The following is a 14,733-nucleotide window of genomic DNA, read 5'->3' as shown; positions in this document are numbered from 1 at the left end:
GTAGATCTAAAAGATCTTTGTACTCCTAATAGGGTAAGCTATCATAAATAGCTAAACATGTAGCTCTAACCGAGCAATCTTGATTATTGTAGTAGTGAAGTTGTGGGTGCCATCCCCACCGCAGTTTTTCTCTCTAACAAAGAGTTTCTGCGTAACCAAAATCTTTGTGTTATGGAGTGAAATTTGTATGGATGTTATTTCTATGATTATGTTTTAGCATTATATATTATGAGATCAGCTATACACAATTTATGTTTATCAGTAAGATTGTTTTTAAAGAAAAGTTTTGAAGTACTGATTCACCCCTCCCCTCTCAGTACGTTAGCTTTCCTAGTTGGACCTAACATTCCCACATCCTTGTCTCCTACGATCTGCTTTGGATCATGATTCAACTTTACATACCTAGGAATGATCTTAGTTGTTTCCTCTTGCTTTTCTTCTTCATCCTCATCTTCATCAGCATCAACATCAGCATCTACCGGTGTAGGAGCACAGTTACTAGTACTAGACTATTTTGCAACTGGTTCCCTGAAGGTTACAACCGGTTCATCTACCATTTGCTCACTGTCGGTTTCCTCAGGTTTCTCAGAGGTTTCATCAACTATAACATTGATACTTTCAACAATTCTTTGAGTCCTATTGTTGAAACATTTGAGAGCTTTTCTCTTTGTGGAATAGCCTAGGAATATTCCCTCATCACATTTTGCATCAAAATTGCTCTGGTGTTCACTCCTCTTGATATAACACTTGCTAACAAACACTCTAAAGTAGCTTACTACAGGAGTCTTACCGGTCCAATACTCATAAGGTGTTTTATCCTTACCTTTCTTGATGAGTACCCGATTCATTGTGTAGACTACAGTGCTCACCGCTTCTCTCCAAAAAGTGTGAGCAACCTTTCCTTGAATTAGCATTGTTCTGGTTACTTCAACTACAGTCCGGTTGTTCCTCTCTGCTAGGCCATTTTGCTGTGGAGTCCGGGGAGCAGACAGTTGCCTCTTGATGCCATTTTCTTCACAGTACTTATTGAACTCACTAGAAGTGAACTCACCTCCTTGGTCAGTTCTAAGGCATTTGATTCTCTTACCACTTTCTTTTTCAACCAGTGCTCTGAAGGCTTTGAACTTCCCAAAATCTTCATACTTGTCTTTCAAGAATGTGACCAACATCATCCTTGAGCAATCATTAGTAAGAATCATAAAGTACCTATCTCCTTGAACACTTCTAGTTTTCATAGAACCACACAAATCAGTATACACAAGATCAAGTAAATTGTCTGCAGTGAAAGATTTACCTTTGAAGGTTGAGGAAGACATTTTCCCTAGTTGACATTCTCTGCACAGAGGATTCTCCGGTTTGTTCAGCACAGGCAATCCTCTAACTGCCTTGATCTTACTGGCCTTCACAATGTTATCAAAATTTACATGGCAGAGTCTCCTATGCCATATCCAACTGTCATCATACTTAGCCATTAAACATGTACTGATATTTGCATTCAGTTGAAATAAGTTACCTCTGGTATGCATACCGGTGGCCATCAGTTCACCACTCTTTCCTTTTATTTTGCACGCTCCATCTTTGAATTCTAGAGTAAGTCCATTATCATTCAACTAGGCAACACTCAAAAGGTTGTGCCCGAGACCTTCTACCCAATACACATTATCAGCCTTGCTTTTTCCATTTAGAGAGATGGACCCTCTGCCTTTTACCATACATGGTGCATCATTACCAAATTGGACCACACCACCATCATACTCTTCCAGAGACAAAAACTTACTCTGGTCACCAGTCATGTGGAGAGAACAACCACTGTCAATAATCCACTCATTGAAATTACCAAAGCGGGAGACAAGAGCCTTCTTGTCTGACACATCTTCCTTAACTGCTACAAACACAATGTCTTCACTTTCTTCATCTTCTAATTCCTCATCAGTGACACCTTCATCAACTGCTACAAAACAATTTCTCTTGTTTCCTCCTTTGAACTTCTTGAGCTTGTCCGATTTGTCCTTATTATCACCATTAGGACAGTTTACAACAATGTGTCCTATCCTATTACAAGAAAAGCATTTCAAAGGAAGCTTACCTCTATATTTACCAGTTCTATTAGGAAGTCTCTTGGCAAGAAGAGCTTCAAAATCCATCAAGATATCCTCATCATCCATTTCTCTTCTTTGTCTTGGTTCACAACTGGTACTTGCTTCTTTTCCCTTTCTAGATGGTGCAGCAGATGCTTTAAAGGCTGATTCAGTCTTATGAATACTGTCATCATAATTATTTAGCTCATATGCGGTCAACTTAGCAATGATGGAGTCTAGGGATACCTTTGTCTTGTCTATAGACCTCAACTCCTGAATAGCAGTAACCATTATTGCATAGACTGGTAACAAGGATCTCAAGACTTTGCTAACAATAGTGGAATCATCTATTTTACCTCCCGCACTTTTGATGTCTCCAACAACAATTTTGATTCTTATTCCATATTGTTGAATGGTCTCTCCTTCAACCATCTGCATGTCTTCAAACTTTCCCCTGAGGTTCTCTTCCTTGGCTTGTTTCACATGCTCATCATCGCCATAGATACTCTCCAGAGCATCCCATACTTCCTTGGGATTGTCTTTATCCTGAACATCAATAAAATCAATGTCAGATAGACTGCTAATTAGGGCTTCCATGACTTGCCCATTCTTCTGAATCTCTCTTCTTTGATCATCAGTGAGAGTACCGGTAGGAATAACATAAGCATTCTCAACATAGCTCCAGTGTTGAGCACCCATGCTTCTAATGTAGATCTTATTATGTCCTTCCATATCTTAAAGTTATCTCTGTTGAACTTTGGACCTTCCCTCTTCATCATTAGAGTATGATCTTTTCCTCAAGCAGTTAAGCTCACAACACAAAGGACCTAGAGGATGCTCTAATACCAAATGATGAATAATGATGAATAGAAAGTACTCAATAGATACTGAGAGGGGGGTGAATCAAAATAGACAAAAACTTCCTAAAACTGGTTTTAATTGCAAAGACTGAACTAACCGACAAACAACATTACCGATCTAAGTCAGGGCACTACCAGTGAGACACAGTGAGATTGTGAAAGACATAGACCGGTTAACACTTAGATCTTCACCACATCTAATATCTCCTTTCCACTTCACCCATATGTATAAACAAGATATACATCAAAAACTGGTTCAACATGCATTACCACTTATCAGAGAATACTGATCATCACATGAAAAGACATCACACATGACACACTGATTTTTCACATGGAAACCCAACTGGGAAAAACCATGGTGGGGATGAATACCCACAAGTTGTTCTTTGAACTCTTTTGAAGTTTGCTTTGTTAGGAGCCTAATCCGGTTAAGGATTTACAATAGGTTCTGCTAGGAACTGATCCTGCTAGGGATCACCCGGTTAAGGGATGGCTAAATACCCAGTTAAAGGTTACCTCGCAAGAGGATTTGAAGAACTCATTCAATTGAGTCACCCTATTAAAGGATTTACACAAAAGTTGATTAAGCTACCCGGTTAAAGGATTTTCCAACTGCTAAAATGGTTAGAAGTCAATAGGTAATATACTGATCTGATAACAGCACACAATGCCAAGGTAGATCCTCTTTAGCTCCTTTTCTTCTACAATCACACTCTGCAGGTATCAACACACTTCTCTGGTCTAGCAAGAATCAAGTATCTCTTCACTTGGATACAAACATAACATTTGCCAACAACTTCAAAATGAAAAGCATCATCAACCTTATAGGAAACAGATAGGTCGGTAGCATAAACCCTAAACCCTAAACATTTAGGTTTAACAATTCAGTCGGTTCAATCCTGACCGTTAATCATACTGCATTGAATACAACAGTCTTGAATAGATCTCAAGAAGCTCTCCAATGTTCGTTCTTTGCCACTTCAAGAAGTTGATAACCCATCACGCACTCTCCACCATTTACAAAGACTTCACACATTCCCGAGGTAGATAGGATCAATCTTCTCCATGCAAGATCCTCAAGGAAATCCTTCATGCGCACAAGGCTGACGTGGCAACACAATCTGATCTTCATAACAATGCAAACTCATCACAAGATGTTATTGATTGAATCGCACAGGCTTGGACTGCATCAACCAGAAACCCTGAAGCTGACACTACCAACCGGTAGTCATGTCAAATGAAACCCTGATACAAAACTTCCCATATACCGGTTCACATTCCAACATACCGGACCCTTTTTCACATGTATCGGTTCACATCATCATACCGGTTCTCTTGCCAGTTTCCTTACTATAATATATCGGTTCATACTTCAACACATTGACATCAATGACAACATACAATATCATCATGTCATAAAGCTCTACACATATGCCAACATCTTGGTACTGACATCTTTTAATTACTATATCTTGTACACTTAATCAATTGCTCTAAATCATTATGATCTCTTAGTCAAAGACATGGCTAGTGAAAAATCTAAAATCTTGCTTTAGCGCCACTGTATTTATCAAACCCATGTAAGTTTCATTACTTACAAGCCAATGCAATCAAAATAAGAAAAAAAAATGAAATATCAAAAAGATTGGCTATGGGAATATGCGAGTAACTCCATCCGGGCTATGGATGCCTGGCTGGAAATGGAGTAATATTTGTGATATTACAATGATAACCTTGTTGGATCTATGGATGCTTGCTGGCAACGAGGCTCTATCCAAGATTCTTTTGAAGTAAGGGTAACTCATGTAGCTAGTCACGTTGGATTCTGAAGATCACAATGATAATATGAGCCAGGATGAACTCACTTGCACACACATGGGTAATCAAAGACTAAGTACCTTGATCCAGTTTGGGATTCTTCTTCCCTTTTGGGTCTTTTTCCTAGTTGCTAGATATATTTGGTTGAATTTTTCAGAGGTTCTAAGTGTGGGTTGGGTCTCCATCTTTGAAAAGTTTAGGAACACTTATTCCGGTGGTGCTAAATACCGTGACAATCTTACATATCACCTCTTTACAAATGGAGACCTCTATACTTGGGGTCAAAGTTTCATCCACTCTATTCTTCATACCACAATTCCCATTATCCTTCCTCCAGTATCCATTACCCTATCTAAATTCATCCAGTGCTATCTATGATCTCGCTTCATGCTAATCTATACCATCTATCACAACTATGCATTTCTTCCATCATCTATCACTATCTTTGATCTTGTTTCTCCTATCCATGTCCTATCTCCATCCATATCCCCTTTTTCATCCTTGATCTCAATCAAAACTAAGGACAAAAACATGATTTTAAAAATCTCTTGATATGTCTCTTCATGTTCCATAATAATATGCATCCATCTTTCACCCATTCATCTTCAACTCAACAATTCATCCATTCCTTGTCTTGAAATACATTGGGGCAACCAAATAAATCTTTCTTCTAATCCAAAAAGCTCCAAAATTTATTTAAAAATGTCTCAAAACTAAAAAACTAAAAATCAAAAGAACAAAATTGAAAATCAAAGCATGACAACATGGACCATCCATCAAATCAAATCAACAACAGGAAAAATCTCAAAGTCTGCAATCAAGCTGATCAATATGTCTAGTTGATCAATCCATCTATCAACATCAACATGTCTTATACAAGGAAAGGTACACTCGGAACTAGACAGATCTGTCTTATACGGGGTACTCACTCTTTGAAACCAGACATTCTTATCAATCATTGAACAATTAAAACAATGGCATAGACCAGTATGACTGCTGGATTTTATTAGTCATCTTTATCAATTGATGGCAAGACATGTTTCATCTCTCAACAAACAGTGAAAACAGAAGAAAAAAATAAATATGAAAAAAAAATGCAATAAATTTAGACAATGAAAACATGGTAAATAGGCGCTATCTAAAAAAAGTGAGTCCTTCCATCTATGAGATCGCTTTGCACACCTATCCACTCCATCCTAATCACATCTACCTCTTCCATCTATCTTAACCTATCCATTTCATCTTTCACATCCAATGCTCTGAACCACTAGCAGGAAATACGCAACTTACCAACTGTTATCAAATTTTTAACATACTTGTCATAGTCACTATCTTAGATTTTATTAGAATCAATCCATCTGCAAATATATCCCACCATGATCTGGATCTTGATCAATTTGTACATCCATAATAAAGTTTGTTTCCGCTGGGGGCAAAATCCTAAATCCTTTTGCTAAGGTGATCTTTTGAATCTTTGAAAATCCAAAACATTCAGAAAACTTAGAAGAACCAAAAACACCAAGGGTTTTGAAACAAATAACAAGCAACACAGATCAAGGCCTTTTATGACAACTGAATCGTGAAACTCAAAAATCAAAGATTCAACCAACAAGTAATGAAAGATTATCAATGATCATTCGAGATGATTATATCAATTAATGACCATGAGAACATGTGAATAACATACAAGATTCACTGTTTATATCTTGATTCTATTGCTAATCACGTACTCTATGCGACTCGAGGATGTCCATGACTAGAGAAGCTATGATGGGGCATGATTATTTTCTTTGATTGTTGTCTGTGGTTTATCTCTTATTAAGGTATGTACTTGTCTAAGGATATGATTGACAAAAGATCAAGGAGGACGTTCTGAGTCATGCATGAAAGGGGATAATCCTTGTCTGTTCTGTAAGAAATACTCATGTCAGCTTTGATTAATTATATCAAGTTGCTTGTATAAACTTGCTATATCAAAATCCATGTAAGAAATACTCAGGTCAGCTTGAATCATTATGTCAAGTTGCTTGTATTTTCTTACAACATTTTAAAGCTCAATGATGAAATCAAGCACTATTATAAGACAACACATGAAGAATGGAACTATCATTTTAGTTAGATCATTTTTAGATTAGCTCATTAGTCATCTGCATTATAAGCATTCATTATCAGTTGCATTATGAGCATTTCATTTTATTCAGAGATCAATGGTCATAAATAAAGATTGAGTTTACTTGGACACACAAAATAATTTGTATTTGATCATTATAGGTGCATTCATCTTTAGAATCATTTAAATTATCATCATTCATTTCATTTAGTTGCATTTCAATCGTTGCATTAGTTTGCATTCCCTTAAGTGCATTTCATAATCATGTAGTATATCATCATTGTTATTTGCACTAGGATCATTATCATTCTAGTTCTTTTTATCCATTAAGGTCATTTAGTTGCATTTTTGCATTTAGATTCATTCATCATAATCATTATAAGCATCACATATAAGAATAAAGAACATTTCATATCGATCATTTGCATTTCAAAATCATTATATGCATACACGTCAAAAAATAAAATAAAATCAACATTCATAAGCATTCCCATATAGATCATTGCATTTGCATCATTTAAGTTAGTAAAAAAAAAAATCAAAAGCATTTTTTCTTGCATCATCATATAGAACATAATCATCATAAAAATAAAAGGAAAGAAAAGATCATCATCCATATAATCAATGCATATAGATCATCATCATATAGAGTAACATGCATAATAAAAGATCATCATATAGAGTCCATGTCTGCATATAGATAATCATAAAACAATAAACAGTCCAAGTATACAATGATATCAAATAAATAATCAATAAAATACAATGTCCCATGATACAAATCAATGTCTCATATCAATATGTCAACTAGGACAAAGAGCACCACTCTTTTTAGATGTTGTAGGCCTCGTTGATCCTCTTGCTCCCCCCTGGATGAATCAATCCATCTAGATCCTCCTGCAACATGATATCAACAAAATGTTAGTTCTTGATCCAATCAATCACTTCAATCAATCAATCAGCTATCCTATCCGCTCACTTGATATTTCTATCAATATCTATGACCACATTTTAGTGACGCTCATTCATCACGAGGTTACACATCTAGCCTATCCAATCTTGAGTTTACATCATTGATGTTCATCAATCATGAAGTCAATCAAACTCTATCCTATCAGATCATCAAAGCTTTGAGTTTATATCATTGACCCTCATCGATCATGAGGTCAATCAAACTCTATCAATCATCAAATCAAGCAAAACATCAAAGTAATCAAAGAGCGGACATTTTCATCAACCAAAGTTGTAAAAATTTCAATCAATTATTGTGAGATCAATCGCTTATCCAAATTTTTCAACAATTTCACGATCAATCTCCCGAGGGGGCACACAATCAGGATTTTTATCTCCATCAGGCGCACTATCAAGATTTGATTTAATCTTTGAAACAATGTTGTCTCGACGTCATTTCAAAGAGAGGCAAAATGTATACACATAAAAATGGCTATGAGCGATTAAATAAATATTTCATATTTATTTAATAATTATTCTTCTATTAAATAGTTAATTTGAAAAGATTAATTTATTTAATTCATTTCATGTCTTACTATTAATCAATTGAATTGAAACATTTAATTAATTAATTCATTCATTTATTCCTTTTCCTCTAATCAATTAATTAAATATCTAATATTTAATTATTCCTCTAATAATTAAATATCTAATATTTAATTATTCCTTCAATCCACATATTTCCCAACCTTCTTCTATATTCTCTCCAACATCCCTATATCTTAGGAAGGACTTGAGTCCACTTGTCCTCTCATGCCTAAATCTTCTCCAACCATCCCTAGATTCCCTCAGTTGACATCCCAGTCAAGGTGAGACAAGTGACACTCGTCTTCTCCTTCCCCCTTTCTCTTGACCTTCACCTTTTCTCACAACCATCCAAATTTGCAGATCTGATCGTGACCATTGATTTAGGCCAGTTTGAGTTGAGAAAGAGTTAGTCTTCAAGTTAAAAATTGAGTAAACTTATGCATATGTGAGTTTTTATCTTGAAACAATTTAGCAATAATTTAGCATTTCTCATTTAGCTTTAAATCATTTGCAATGCATATCATAGCATCAATTAACTATCCATTATCAGTCCATTCTTCATATGCCATCTTGGAAGCTACCAGTGCTTGTCTGAGAGCAAATCATCTGCAACCAGGAACAATGGAGCTAGGACACAATGAGACTTAAATCATGAAGATAATAATATGGTTTTTATTTTAATATCAATTTCACGTAGTTTCATTGGTTGAGTTTGGATTTCATGTAGCATTTCCTTTGTATTTTGTGAAACTAATATGTTGCAGGTAGTATTCTAAAGATGAAATTCAAGAAGACACAAAAACCATTCAAACCTTCAACAAGGTTTTTGTTTTTTAAGGTCCTTAGACCCTTTTTTTCAATGTGCTCATGTAGTGCCTCTCCCAAATCCATCTAACTATTTTGAATAACAATAGATCTCTTTGATATAGCGTAGTCTACTTAATGATGTTGATGGTATTTTATTATGTACTAACCCTATTCATGATGATGAAGACAATGTTAATGCTTGTTGATTATGAGTGTCTTTTACTATGTTTGCGATAAGGGATGATGTCATATCACTCATTCGTGAGCATGATATGATGTTGTGATTTCCTTTCACTTGTTTGTTTATTTCATGATATATTATTGTATATGTTGTTGTATACGTGTCGGTGGTGACAAATTTGCAAGTACTAGACATTGACTCCACCTGGCTTCACAGGTCTGAGCATGTCTTATGCCGATGGCAAGTTGATCGGAGTTGACATGAAATCCCATCCTATACTCTAGGTTTAAGTTGATCACCCTTGTCAGTTTAATGTCTTGGTGTGAGATGTTGTTTAGCGTCAAGTGGTTCCTTGGGTTATTCTTGTTGTGTAGTATGTGATTATTGATTGGTTTAATTATTAATTAATTAATTGGTTAAATTAATTTATATAGTTTAATAATGTTAACTAAATTAAATTAATAAATTAATATAGTTTATAATAATAAATTAAATAAGGGTTCACCCCACAGCGTGACGGTAATGTCACGAGCCCCTAAATGGGGAGGTCGAAGGTTCGACTCACTTGGTAGGCATTTGCAATGTTGGCGGACGAAGGACGACATGCTGTACTCCCCACACAGGAGCACACAGGCAATGCTGCCAGGCACCATGCACACGATTTTGCCTCGACTTAGCCCTGCCATAGGCCAGCGGAGTGATAAGGGAGGCCAATGATATGGAGTGATAAGGAGTTGCAGTGGAGTGATAAGGAGACAAAGTGGAGTGATAAGGTGGTGTGTGTGGAGAGATAAGGAGCGAGAGATATAAGGCGAATGGAGTGATAAGTAGGGAGGCATACTTGGAGTCTTGTGGAGAGATGAGGAGAAGGGAGATATAAGGAGAATTATGGTGTGATAGATTGATAAGCTGAGACAAATATTGGAAGCATTGATGCTTCAAACATGTTCACCATGGGGATGGGGCCCCCCTTTGTGACCCCACTGGTTCATAGCTCCAGTCATAAAAAAATGATTATTATTGTAGGGGCGAGACCCATAGTCTTAAAAAGATAGTGGAATGTTGCAGAGCAGCTGAAACATTAACCTGTCACTGATAAAAAAATAAATAATAAATTAAATAAATAGTTGGTATAAATATTTAAATAGTAATGTGCGATTATTATTATTATTATCATCTTTTAATTTTATATTTAAATAAATAATTTAATATCATTATGGCTATCAAGGATTATTTATTGTGTATTGAGGATTAAATATTATTTATTTGATTAATTATGGATATTTATTTATATCCTTATGGCTTTTATGATTATTTGTGCCCATGATTTTATTAAATTGGTTGATTATATTATTATTATTATTATTATTTACCTTCTTGATTATTTAATTAATTATTTATTCTACCTACCCTATTTTACCATTGGCTATGAGTTAGGTAAGTTTGATAAATATTATTTTATTATATATTTGCCTTGATATATGGTATGGTAGGTAAGAAATCTATTATTTTGCAATATTTCTATTGGTCAACATTTTCTATAGTTTTGAGCTTGATTTTCTATTTAATGGATTATTTGTGCATTTTACTGGGTTAGCATTCTTGGAGTATTTTTTGATATTTTGAATTATTGGCTGAAGATCATATTGCTAGATTTTGCTTGCAAGATTTGGATTATGGTTTGGGCGCTTCTTCAGATTTCTTTAGCCATAACTTCTATTTTCCCAGGTTGGAGATTTTAGCCTGTGATCTTCACATTTGAATTTCAAAGATTGTCTACATCGTGTTTGTTCGAGCTGGGATAAATGAAAATTCATTTGGATAATAATATTATTCTTTGAAATAGATTTTATTAAGGGGAAATTGATTTATTTCTTATTGGTGTGGCCATGATTGTTTCTCTGTGAGAATTTCAGAGTTTTCCTGTGTGAGGTTGTTGTGAATGTTTGTTTTTCCCGATTGAGCCAAGCTTTGGTTTTCTTCGAATGATTTATTGGGCTTGTTTGATTAAGTATTCAATTCGTCCCTTTTGAGGGTATTTTTGGAATTTATGGTTGTCTCTGTGATTTTCTGTGTTGTTCGGAAGTTTGAGTTTTCCATGTTTGAGTAAATGTGCTAAAACTGCATATGTGCTAATTCATTTATCATATGCGCCATAAAATTTATCATATGTGCCACACAATCTATCATATGTGCCACAAAACTCATCAAATGCACAATTCTGTGTGATATATGCATTGTCTGGTTTAACAAATGCACTAAAAGATCTGTTAAATGCACTATACTGTTAGCCTACAAGTACTAGTAAATGCACTGCAGGATCTGGCATATGCGTTGTTTTGTTTGTTTTATCAATTTTGATGATTTCAGATATTTTTGACTTGTTTTTCTAGATACCCAAAGGCTATTTTTGATACCTAAGATGTTCTAGGTCTACTTTATTGATTGATTATTGGTTATTTGGTTTATGTATGAGTTTATCTTGTAGCTGGACTCTTTGGTCATATTCCTTTATGTCAGATTCTTACATTTGCCTAAGAGGTTTTCAAGTTGCATGGGATTTTGTTGGATTGATTTGACACCTTGGTTTACTAGGTCTTGTATTGTTGTGAGCCCATGGTTATGTGGAGATATTTTATGCATTGCTTTGTTGTTTCCCTGAGGTCTAGGTGCATGCTAGGGGGAGTGGGCTTCCAAGCGAGGGATTGGGATTGCGTGGAGTAGACGGTTAGATTAATTAGAGTCTAGATCACCAAAATAATTCATTGGGAGTTTACGCTTTGTAATCAAGTGATAATCTAAGTAATAATTCATGGGGTTTGGGTAGAGTAGTTCATCTTAATAAGATAAGAAATGGTGATGGTGATCCCTTTGCCTTGCCCAGTGGTAGATATCTAGGATAGGATTGGGAAGGCCTTGGTAATCTGGGTAAGCTAATCTTCCTTACTCCATGAAGGTTGGGATGGCTCTGCATGTGCATCTAAGATGGTCAGGACCAGTGCCCAAGTTCCCATTTGTCTCGTGTGATGACACTCTTTTCCCGACATGTAGGTCCTAGTGCATTAAGCCTTGTGTTTTATGTGTTGCTTTTGGAGGTTTCATATTGGATTTTATGTTTTGTATCCTTGTTTCCATTGGTCTATCCTCTGGTTGTTAGGTGTCAGCCTAGATCTAGAGTGTGAGTGGGATCTTGTGTCATCTCCTAGCACAGGGGGTGGTTCCTTTAGTTCCACATGGTCAGGTGGTTTGATGACTTCTTCCATTGGGATGTTCTTGGTTGGATTCTCTTGTGTGGATGTGGATCTCACATCTCTTCAGCTATGGATGGATGCTTGTAGCAGATCGATGTATATGATTATATGACATTTGTAGATATTAATTCATGATGTAATTGTAATATAGAGGAGAACTATGTTCCTTGACGTAAAAGGATGTTGTATTCATGTAAAAGGTAGATTGTTTACTAGGAGAATTTAACAGTGTATCATGTGATATTGGTTTATTAATGGAGTAATGAATATGGATTTATGGATATGCATTTAGTATCATGGGGAATAATGGAAATGTGATAGATCATCTTGGGATTAGTTTGTGATGTTAGATTATAAACAAATGATTTGGATTGGGAACATTTGGTACTAGTGCTTTAAAATGAACTTAAGAGGGATGGTAAATGTATGCATAGTAGTTGGATGTATTCATGTCATAGAATAGTTAATACTGGAGTTAGTATATAATTGGATCATGGTAGTAAATGTGTTATCATGTTTATGATGTCATGTTATTGCTTATGAATAGTTTAGGTAATGGCACCGAGATACCCTAGGGAAGCTAGGCTAATGTTGTGATGTGTTTGTTTCCTCTTGCATGTTATGTTTGGTGATTATGTTCATGATGGGTAATTGTATATTCATGTTAATGGATGCTAGATGCATATGAGTAGTTAGTTGATTATGTTGCATTAGTAGACGTTTAAAAATTATTTTTCTCTATTTGCATGTTAGTTAGTGTATTTCTTTAGGGTATTTTGGTGGGCATTACAACCCAAGTATTTGGTGCCATAACATAGTATTCTCTATGGGTAACTTTGCTTTAGAATAAAGAGCACCCTTAGGTACCCAAAAGTGATGACCATTTGTTGAAGGTGAAACCCTTACATCTTCCAACAATGTATGTTTCTAGCTAAAATATAATGTGCCAAATCTGACACCTTTAGGAATCATCGTAGCACCTATAACCATGTTACATCATGCTTAAAAAGGACTACCTACACACCCACATCTATCATTTTGCTCATGAATAATAGATTTTGTTTTAGTCTAAAAATATGCAACACACCACCAATCCTTTTTATTCTACCATTAGGAAATTTGATTTCAACTGTAGCACAATCAATAATATCTAAATGGGAATCATCACCCAAGTACACCTTACCTTCGTTAAATTCTTTATATTTTAGAAACCAATCTCTATTGGAAGTCATATGAAAACATGCATGTAAGTCAATTAATCATGCATCATTACCTACATGAGTAGCCAGAGTTGCAATGAATGTATGTGCGATCTCCCTTCTCAAACTTAGAAAATCAAACTTCTTCTTTTTCTTCTTCCTTTCTTCTTTTTAATCCTTGTAGAAGTGTCATAATTTTCCATAATTCTAACAAATGGCTTTGGACTTTCTAGGAGATTTGGATCTCCCTCTAGACTTGGATTTATCACGCTTCTCATTCTTCTTACCTTTTTCCTTAGGTCTTCCATGAATAGTTAGGGCTTCCTTTGAAGTGATGGATAACTTCCTTCACATCTCTTCACTAAGAAAGACACTCGCTACATCTTTAGACTTCAAAACAACATAAGTACTGTCGATAGCCATAACAAAAGAATCCCACAAATCAAGCAAAAAAACAAAGCAAGATGACATTTCTCCTCTTCATCCATCTTGACACCAACATATGGCAATTGAGCCACCAACATATTGAATTCTTCAAGGTGGTCAGTAATCCATCCACCCTCTTCCATTCTCAAGGAATACAATTTCTTCCTCAATAAAATCTAATTTAATAAAGATTTGGCTTGATATATCTCACCAAACTTGCTTCATAGCTTCTTTGTAGAGGTCTCTTCATGGGCATTGATTAGAATAGAGTCTGCCAAGGACAATTTGATTAGACCCTTGGCTTTACAGTCTATAACATCATACAGATCAACCGTAGGAGGATCTATAGGTCTCGAGACATTCACATCAACAACATCCCACAAATATCGATCTATTAGTGGATCCTCCATCTTTAACTTCCAAATCTCAAAATTACTTTCAAAAAATTTATCCACCTCTAT

Source organism: Cryptomeria japonica, chromosome 11 (genome assembly GCF_030272615.1).
Source record: "Cryptomeria japonica chromosome 11, Sugi_1.0, whole genome shotgun sequence".
Taxonomy (NCBI): Eukaryota; Viridiplantae; Streptophyta; class Pinopsida; order Cupressales; family Cupressaceae; genus Cryptomeria; species Cryptomeria japonica.
The sequence above is the reverse complement of the archived record's forward strand: the minus strand, read 5'-3'. Positions refer to the sequence as shown.